The following is an 11,041-nucleotide window of genomic DNA, read 5'->3' as shown; positions in this document are numbered from 1 at the left end:
TGATGTAATGCAGTGGCTAAAGTGCACTTTTTAAGCATTTTAGAAACCCAAAGCATTGTAAAAGGCTAAATTAATAGCCACTATACACTTTGTGATGTTGCTGAAGATTGATACTGTAAGCAGGAGACAAAGATTCACTTTGTCCAAATGTGGTCAAGCCTGGCCACGCTTTACCTATGTTATTTCATATTCCATACACTTGAGAAAATGTGAGTTAGGGTACATTTTAATGGGGTTTTTGCTCAATAGCATAGTTTTAATGATTTCTAGATCATGAGGCCAATGACCTTTTCTAAAGGGCAAAAATGGAGGCAAGGTCTTTGTAATGCGAGTTTGTGAATTCTCCTTCTTGCATCCTACAAGTCACGTCTGACAGTCCTCAGCCTGCCTACAGACCATTGGGATTTACATGAGCAGCGTCAAGGTACTGCCTGTACTGCCAATTATTGTCTTTTTTTTTTAATATGAATTGTTGCACCTTACTTCAACTTGCATTATAAATTCGGGGCAGGGGGAGGGGCAGAGCAGGACAGGGTGAAGGAAAAATGCATTTTATTAAGAATAGGATAATGAGATCTTTGTAAATATTTCTAAGCATCAGAACCAGTAGCAATCACACTACTTTTTGAGCCAAAAGAGGAACCACCCAATCTTCAGGGTTAAGGACCTTTATCTGGAATAACCTGTGAGATGTTAATTCTACAGAACATAAATCCTTACAGGTAGAGGCTGAAAACAGCATAAGAGCTTTTACTTAAGGAAGGCATAGAAAGATCCAGAAGCTTCTTCTCCCCACTTGCTTCCCAGAAACACAAGGGAGCTTTTGGAGCACAAGGCTGATACGGATTTGAGACCTCTGCCTTGCAAAACCGCTACTTTTAGGGACTCTTTCTCACATTGGAGCAGTCCAAGGTAAACCATGCAGACTGAGTTACATAGCCATCTAATCGAGAAGTAAATGAAGTATGGGAAACAGAACAGAGTTTGCCTCTGTTTTTCTAGCCAAAGGCAAAAGCAAAGACAAGTTTTAATGCAAAAAGGACAGGCAAATCCTTTGATTTGCTTTGTAAAGCCAAACCACGATCTGTTGTCATAGGAGTGAGACAAATATGTAACATCTCTTCTAAACACTGCTAATCTCAGCGACTTCAGGACAGAAAATGTAGTAGAGATCAAGCTAATCAGCTTGGTTACACCACAGGAAAATCTTTTTTGCACATGTATTTCAATCAGCTGTGAGCAAACTCAAATGTTCTTCCGTGTTTAAAATTATGAAGATGAATTTGATAAACACAGTAAAGGGAAGATAAAGATTTCATCATGAGTAACAGCAGCCTTTACCTTTACATTTACTGAGAGAGAAGTATGAAAGCCACTCCTTGTTTGTACCTGTCCATACAGTGCCCAAAGGAATGCTAAAGTAAGTAGAACCTTCATTCTCTACATCTACATGCACTTTTTGAGATACCCGATTGTTAGATTTAACCTGTATAAAACTCAAATAAACCACAGTCCTGGCAACAACTGGATTCATCTCGGGAGAGCGTTCGGCCGTTGAAGCTAATTACAGGAACCCTGAAGAGCTTTCTGTGAACAGATGCAGTCATCTCTCTGAAGTACGCCAAGCGTTACACCTATTGTATCTCTGACGCTTAAAGAAAAATATTAGCAATGGTGAGCTGACCTAAGGTCTAATCTTGCAAGCATACACGTAGCTGACTCCATAATGTCCCTACAATGATTACTGGGGACTTAATTCTCAGCTGTCCTATTAAAAACCCATAAGCCACCTGAAAGTGTCAGAGAGCATCTGGGGTTCTCCTTTAACTGCTATCATAAAATAAGCAGCTGAATCTATGAAGGATGGCCACCAGGAAAGCAGTCTCTCTGGTGTTTTAAAAGTAAACCAGTCACCACTGCAAATTATTTCTAAAGTCATGCCATTAGCTGCATTTTGCCTGGGGTTTGTTTTGCCTCTGAATTCATTTGAAAACAGCAGACAGTTTGCATAACAGATTGCGAAGTCACGGGTCTCTGGGACTACTCTTGGGGACTAGAGTGCACCAGGAACAACAAGTCATTCATTCCAGCATGCAGATGATGAGCTGAGCAAGGCATTTATAAGGAAACATGAAGTCACAGAGAATGTTATCTGAAGGAAGCTCATACCTTTGTGCTTGATATTCTGTCTCTGACCAATCGATTCTCAAATTAGTGCAGCAGCATCCTGAATGGAGGGAGTTTGGGTAAGTTCACCGTAAAGATCAGCAAGTTTCCAGAGAAGTTGATCCATTCCCAGCAATCTACTGAAACACTTTGATGTGGACCAAAGGACGGCATGGCTGGGGGAAACTAAAACAAAACACACATTTTTGTTATCATAAGAAAGATGTTCTTGGAGTTTACTTTAGTCCCCAAAACTAAACAAGTCAAATATTAAATACTGTATGCCAATCAGTACGCTCAGAGCTATAAGCTTAACATTACTTTAATTGTGAAGATATGATTCCTGAATCCTTAAGTGCAGGGATGGAGGCAGAGGTTAGAGCTGTTTCCACCACCATTACGTGTGGCAGTCACATAGTCATGGTTTGTCCCATGTCCTGAGGACAGGACAGTCCCACCATGAGGAGGTAAAGAAGCAACAGCTTTTGGAGGAGGGTGAAAAATATCCAGACAAGAGACAAATAAATTAATCTGATGTCAACAACATTAAAATATAACAGTTCATTTCCACACTATGATAATTCAGCTCACGTGATCCTAAATCTACATTCCATGAGTTTATTGCTCTTGCCATTAGACAACTCGGTCTTCCCTTCAATGCATTTTTTTTTTCTTAAAATCCAGGCATGTGATTTGGACAAAATTTTTTACCTAGACTCACCCTGAATATTATTTTCCATTAATTAATAACCAAAATTTGAGGTAAACTGAGTTGAAGTTATTTTCTATGCAAACTGGAATTGTGTTAACATTTACTGAATGAAATATCTCGTTCATTTCTGCTGTGTACTGTGGATAGTTATTTAGCTAACGTTACTTTCCCAAGCAGAACCTGTTAAGCTGTACAGTTCATAAGCTTTACCTTTTGAGTCCAATGATTAATTCTTATTAAGTACTATATTAAAATAAATTCATTAAAAGATCAAAATTAGATTTAAAAGTTTGTTGAGGATGGCCTATTGTTAATGATGATGCCAGACCATTAATATTTATTACCTTGGAGTATTTTGAACTTAACGTAATAAAAAGTTTCTTACTGAACTGTCATTGCCGAAGAGTAATTATTTAGCTTTTTCCTCTCCCATTTCAATTATTTCTGTCCTGAAAGAGGAAAAGAAGCTATTAATACATTTATTTTCTATTACTGTATTTGTAATCAGAAAATCTGCATTTCAGTATGCAAACTATTTACCTGTCTTGAAAGAAAAATGTAAACCTTGTACTAGTTAAATAAATTTCAGCATTAACATAGTGTAGACCTAATATTCCTAAATTCCAATAGCTAAATCAAGTGTCCACAACAGAAGAGACTGAGTGTGTATCATTTTTGCCATTTTGTGTATTGCCATTTTTGCCATTTTACTTCTCAATGATGTATTTAATTGATTTAAAGTGTTCTGGCACATATTAGTAAGAAGAAAAAACACATTGTTCTCCAAGGAAACATTTTTCCCATGATTTAATCAGAATCTACAGGCTTAAATCTTGGAACTTCACAGGTACCTTCATGAAAGCTGCAGCCAAAGGCCGAAGACTATTTACACTAATACCACATTCTCTCATTTTAAGCAGTCACAAAAGTGTCACCACTTGAAGTCCCACATGCTCTGACCAGTCCACTCTCATGTCACAATCATCTCAGCTGCTTCAAATGTGCATAGGATTGCTTGAGCCTTAAAAAGCAGCATACGTCTGAGTCATGGAGGTTTTTACATGAAGCCTTGGATACCTGATGGCTCTTAAGCTGCCAAGTCTGCAGCAGAGGCAAATGAATTCCTCCCTTAATATTTTAGTATTAAACATCTGAAATTGTAAAACAATAAGACAGGCAAATAATGTTTCTTTATTACCTTACCACTGAAGCAATCAGCTCAAAAAAAAAGGATGTGAAAACTCAAAGCTGGCTTTAAACATTCAGCTAGTAATCATGGAAGACTATCTGCCTAATTTTGAGCTGTCTCTTAGATAGCTTTAGGCTTTCCATCATGATCAGCAGGTTGTTCAGCTAAGTAGTTTGGTTTTGTTGTTTTCTTTGTTTGTTTGTTTGGTTGGTTTTTTAAATTTGTATTTTTGTTTGTTCTGGGGTATTTTTTTATGTTTGAGTCACTAAATATTATAATGTACTGTATTCCTACACTTATCCATAGCATTCTGAGAAGTTTGAGGGCTATTGCATAATAATGCATTTAAAAATACACAATATTCCCGTATACCTTAACAACCCTCTCAACAGATACTAAACGAACCAAAAAAAAAACAAATCCAGAAAGCCACTGTTACTAATCATATATGTCAGAAACAGTACATCTTTCTTAGAACTACAAATTTGCGGTCTCTCATTCATAACTATATGGGCTTACAATGGACCGCCTGTCCCAAAGTTGTACATGGTAGATAACAACAATGCATTACAAAGATCCAGTCCTTTTTAGCAGCATCCTATTAGAAGAAAACAAATAAAATCCCCAAGCCTTATGTCATCTACTGAGTGTTATCACAAAGTCTCAAGAACTTCAAACATCCTACAAAGTGGCTGTTAGAAGGGTAGGGATCACTTAGCTTATGTGAAGCTCAATACCTGAAATTCAAACTGTTATAAACTAGCCTCTACTACATCATAATCTCTATAGATGAATATGAAAGCAGCATACTGAGTTGAACCAAGTATTTAAAACTAACTATATATCTGTTTTACATCACTGACATCTCATGCTCCAATGCCCAAACACTATTTCTGCCAGTACATTTTGGTCTTCTGTTCAGGTCATCTTCATAAGAGCAACAGAAGCTAATGTGACATGTCATCTGAAAGATTTGTTATAGAAGTTTTTTTTTAAATTTAAATTTGTAAAGACAAACACCCAGGGCAGTATTTGATTATATTATCATTATTATTTCTTTATGCTGTTGCAGAAGGTATTTTCTACAGCACAGAGTCTTAACAGGCAGCATAAGAAATGTTTCTTTCATGGAGAACTACTCAGAAACCCAACCACCATTGCAAGCTTCTACAGGGCCAAAAAATAGCTCTAAGCAGTGTCCCTTATTTGAAAATATTTTTTTTTTGACAATAGAGATTTAGTGTTAAGTTCATTATAACATTTCCTCAATTATTTAATAGAGTCAAAGGATTTCCTTCAAAAAGTAAACTGCAAAACACTTGATATATTTTTCCTTCCTATCAATCACAGGTAAAATAATTGTACAGCTTCTACCACAGTATAACATTTATATTTGCATTATGCTAGTTATCATCCACTAAAATTTCTGCTATGGAAATATCAGGGTACAATTATGATAGTTATCTTTACGCTATAACCCAGACATGCACTTAAGCAGATGTTCAATTTCATGCTTATTAGTAGTCTCATTGAAGCAATGATACTGAATTCTATTATCTATTATTATCTGTCTACTTCATTTTCTTACTTTCCTGTTAGTTTCATCTGTATTTTACCGTGCAGGGCAAAATAAGCAGATTTTTGAGATATGCTTTCAAAGAGATGCCCTTCACTATGCTATTCTGTCTGTGCTATAAATTTAAGCATTGCTTTCTTCAGTAGACTATAACTTCCTGTATTTAGTATATACTGATGCTTTTCCTGCAGCATTCTGCTTGTTACTATATTACCAACTGATACATCAAATTAACATATGCATTTTAATGCATGTGTTTTGGCTGCAGAATGCATGGAGCACTGAATGTTATATCATGAAAGCTATGTTTATCATCCTACTTTATGGATAGGTGGACATAACCATCACTCCAAGTGAAAACAGAATTTACATCTAACATTAACAAAAACTACTTCCCTATTGACATAAGAACGTATTTCTGCTTTCTCAGATCATCTCTCAAAAGAGGAGAATAAAAGCTGCATTGTTACAAGCTAGCAGCACCCACGGATACCCTCCAAATGGCTCCACAGAGAGACTAAGCTTCCTGCAGGAGCATCTGGATCACTGCCGAATGGCCATCTGTGTTTTACCGTGAAGAGGATTATAAAACTATTTGCCAGACAGAACTGTGTGTGATTTCCCCCCCCCCCCCCCAACCCCCAAAAGTAAGCTAATTCTTAAGAGCAGTATCTGGAAAATGGGCCTATAATAATGGGACCAAGATTTAGGCATTCCTCAGTATTTAAACAAATGTGCATCAACAAACTTAGTGCACCGTTCTTCAAATTTTAATTGGTTTTTGTCCATTCCTCCTTTCTCTCCCCTCACTTGCATACGGAAATCACATCATCTGCTTGCAAGTTTTTCCAGTGCCCCTTTCTCCATTATTTACTCAAAAGTAAAACAGCCCCTAATTATTTGGATCCACTACAGTAAACAGTTTTTGAGAGGAAATAAGCCTCTACAGGTCTGTTTAAGTAACTGGAGAGTGACAGGACATCACACTGCAGGAGATGTTCTTCTCAGAAGATTAGGTATTTAAACTGTGATTGAGCTCAATATAACAGGAAGCTGACAGAGACTTAAGTAAGAGACAGGACAAAATATTAGCTGACAACTGGAAAAAACAAAGTATCTTGGAAGATGTGCTCATCATATAGGATCAAATTACAATGGACTAAACATCCACCTAAAAACAGACTACAAAGAAACATTTTCTTTGCCTTTGAAACAGAGTCCAGACTTGACGCAGAGGGAATAAAGCAAGAGGGGGGCTTCCCCTGGAGAAAGAAACTGCAACTGTTTTGTTTTCACAACATCTTGTTTTGGCAGTAACAAATATTCCATGAAAGGGAAAAATAACCCAAAGAAAAAAATCAAACAAAAAAGGTGCTTTCTTTCTGAGAAAGAGGTAAGGACCTAATAGTGACAAATTTCATCTGCAATTCGGAATAATTCTGAAAAGCATGTGTAGCTATCTCAAGTACATTTGTAAAAATTAAAATGAGAGCCAGGGAAGAGAGAGAAAGAAAAAAAAAAAGCTCAGTCTCACTTCTGTCTGAGCTTCCTACTTTTTTCTTCATTTGTAATAAGGGGGAGGAAAAAAAAAGTTAAAAATCTAAAATTTTACTCCATAAAGAAGCAAAACGAAATAAATATTTTCAGATAAAATAACTTATTTTATATTATAATAAAGGGTTGCAAAAGATACTGCCAGCTCTACATCCACAGAAAGAAACAAACAAAAACCATCAAAGATCAAATGTTTTTGTGATGCACCAAAACCTTAATGGGTTTTTCAGATAAAAATTTTTTACTGACTAAAGCAATAGATTTTATTCATAGAATGCACAAGGAAAAATAAAAGTAGTGACTAAAAAAAAGGCAAATTTTGGTCTAGTGAAGATAGTAATTCCATAGATACTGACGGGTATTTCCCAGTCATAGGTTCAAATGAAGGAAAAAATTGGTAAAGAGTAAGGAAAAAAGCACTGTTAGTTAAATTCATGACACCCTGTAAGGAAACAAAGAAGTATGCATGGATAAAATAATCCATTTGGATTAAGGCTACTTGATAAACTGTGCTACTGTGGTAGATCTGGAATATATCATGTCAGTGCCACGTTTGAATGAGGACAGGGTTTGTGTAGATGAATACTGCTGAGTCCTGCATCACAAGAGGAAATTCCACAGCTCCCCCAGATGCATACCCACCAAGGCAGAGCTCAGCGGGGAAACATTCTGTCAAAAAGAAGTGTGAGGAGATGACATCTTGCCTTGGTAAGCAGGAGATGAGAACTTCCTGTAAGTGTTTCCAGAATAACCCTGATTCAAGTTATTGCAAATTAGTTCACCCTAAATAGAAAAGGAATCAGAAGTAAGCTTCACTGACCTTGACACGAAAGGGGAAGACTAAGCTACCCAAGCTATGAATTTAGCTGGATCAAGTAGTTGAGGTATATGAATTTCAGGAGGATTGAATTTTGTTTAAGGAAAACTGCTAAATTACAAGGAATCTGTAAAGTGGGCAAGGACTAAGGAAGGAAAAGGGATGGAAGAAAAGGCAAGGGGAAGGAACTTCGTAGAAAGGATGCAGCAAATCAACTATCTCTAGAATACCAGGAACAGAGAACGACAGGGAACAGAAGAAAACAGGCTCACTGACAGACAAAGCTGTCTCAGAGGTCAAAACCTGTAACACGAAAGCAAGAACAAACAGAATCAGTGCCAGACTTTGCAAAGTATAAGTATCAAGAGGAAACAGAGCAACAGGGATACGACCTATTATTGCTAAATGTGAACCAGACTGGAAGATATCTAGTTCAGAAGACTGGGAAAAGCTGCATACAAAACTGTATGTACAGTAGCAAGGATGTTTAAATAATCTATTACAATGTGTATTACAATGCGTAGAGTGCCCTGTAGTTAGAAACCTGCAAATGCAGTAACTTTGGCAAGAAAGGAAATACTTTGCACAACTGCAGTTTTATTAATACATAAAACTCTGGCTCAAGCTCTAAAGGAAAAATTGTAAAGCACAGTCAAATTTACAAGAAACAGATTGATCCAAACTGACCCAGCATACTTCCTCTTATAATATACCTGGCTTCCTAGCAGGAGCAGAGAACAAAGAGATCCTCTATTGGGATTTAGTGAAGCATCTTGACTTATTGCCACATGAACATTACTGCCTAAGATGAAGTTTAAGAGAAGGACAAGAGGGGGATTGTGCCCACCATCATTATGGGAGGGAACTACTGGCTGGAGAACGCTTAGTGCTACAGTTCTCTCAGAGCAATCTGGGGACAGACTTTGCTGACATCGTTAATAATATGTTAACCAAGAGCAGGCCAACCCCTCAACATTTGGAAATGCTGTCTACAAGGAGCCTACAGGAACCACCGGATGATCTTAAGGAAGTTTTATGCAGTTTCATTCTCTAAGTGAAGGGTTATGCCTTTGGGGACCAACAAATTTGGTCATCAGTACAAAACAATGAAGACAAGCCGGTGCACACTACTCAATCACTGGACATTACGAACTATGAGCGTGACATGTCTAAGAAGGAATTGAATGCAGTCCTAGGATCCATTGAGAGATAAATCATGGCCAGCCATGCACAAGAAGGGGAAAAGCTGAAGGAAAAGGTTACGGCAATTTTATGCGAAGAGGTGAAATGAACTAGTTTGTTCAGCTTTGTGAAAAGCTGACAGGGGATGTGACTGCTTTCTATAAACAGTAAGAGTAAAGCAAGGAGCATAAAGCCAGGGTGTAAAAGAACAATGTTAACATAAGAACAAAGGATGTAATGAGTAACTTCAAATCAGAAATTAAAAGAAGGTATATAACCACTAGGTAATGAGGTTTGAACAGCTTTCCAAGGAGACAAATCAGATCTGTTACTAAGGCATCCTTTTTAAATGCAATTAAAAAATAAATTGATGTTTACTGGACTTTAATCTGCTTCCCCAGGCTTTATTTTTTTTTTCTTTTCTGGTGGGGTACTAAATAGGATACAGACTATAATTGATTTAATTTCTGGTTTTTTACTTGTTTTTTTGGGGGAATGTTTGATTATTTCAGTGTTGAAAAGGCTCTGAGTATTTTGGGGTTTTATCTTAGCTGCAGCTTCACGCATTTTGGATGAAATAGTTCCAAATACACACACGGAAAATTATATGAAGCAATTGTACAGCTTGAAGGAACTCTGATAACTGCCATGTAGAAGCTATAAGGAATTCTAGCTTTCCAGAATTATGTGACATATGTAAATATTGAGCTTTTACTCTTTCCTCAACATACAGGAAAAGTGAAGTCTTACAGCCTCACGGTATCCATGTTTCATTCCTTCAGACACCAAGGCCTTGGAGTACATCTGATCCCCCTCTCTGCTAATCTCTGAAAGCCAGATATCCTAGCTGTCTGTTTTTCCTCTCCACGTCTGTATAACATTTGAAAGATTTTTTTTTCTGGTTCAACAGAACACCAGCACTGGTGGAACTAATAAGTCTTTAGGGGGGAAAATGAGAAATGCTGACTTCTGTGCAAATATTCCACTTTTTTTTAAAAAAAACCCAACCAATCTTTTAACCATCAACCATTTAGAAACATGCTTCTATAGACTACGAAGGAAATGACATAAAGCGTTATTGGTTACTTTGCAAGCTATGTACTGCGTAACCTGTTTTGCCATTCTTACTCAATGCCAATTTCATCTTTGAGATAGAGAATTGAGAGCAACATTTTAATAACGCAGACCAGTTCTGCATTGCATGAAGAGTTTTTTGTTGATGTTCTGGGGAGACCATAATAGCAGGCCTCAGGCCAGTTGCATCTGAATTAATTGTTTCTGCAGATAGTTAGTCCTAATGGATTCTATGCAGTGCATTCAGCATGCAGAGAGCACGTATGAACTTTTCAGAAAGCCTTTCATATTCAAATCAGGTAAACATCAAGCTATATACATTCATGAATACGGCAGTAATTACCATGCTCTGAGGACATGTTGAAATGACATTATCACTTGTCAGCAGGATACCACTGGCTGCTGTCATTGACAATTTACGTTTAGCATCAATGTTAAATAGTCTGCCTATTAGTTTGTTAATGACCTGAAAAAAAATCCATGATTTAAAATACTTTAGGATACAGAATGTTACCTTATAGCTTTGGTGGACAGACAAGATTGGCCTCAGAAAGCAGTGTGTATACAATGAAGTATCAACTCAAAATGATGGATAAGTTATTTGGAATAGATTGCACCCACAATAGGAAAATGAAATTATGATCATAAAACCAGAGAAAACTGATGGTATAACACTAGTTAATCACAGAATATTAGAAGGGAACATCAGCACAGTCAGTTCTATTCCTTTACTAATACAAGACTTCCAATAGACAAAATAATGTTCTACAT

The sequence above is a fragment of the Phalacrocorax carbo genome, chromosome 1, assembly GCF_963921805.1.
Source record: "Phalacrocorax carbo chromosome 1, bPhaCar2.1, whole genome shotgun sequence".
Taxonomy (NCBI): domain Eukaryota; kingdom Metazoa; phylum Chordata; class Aves; order Suliformes; family Phalacrocoracidae; genus Phalacrocorax; species Phalacrocorax carbo.
The sequence above is the reverse complement of the archived record's forward strand: the minus strand, read 5'-3'. Positions refer to the sequence as shown.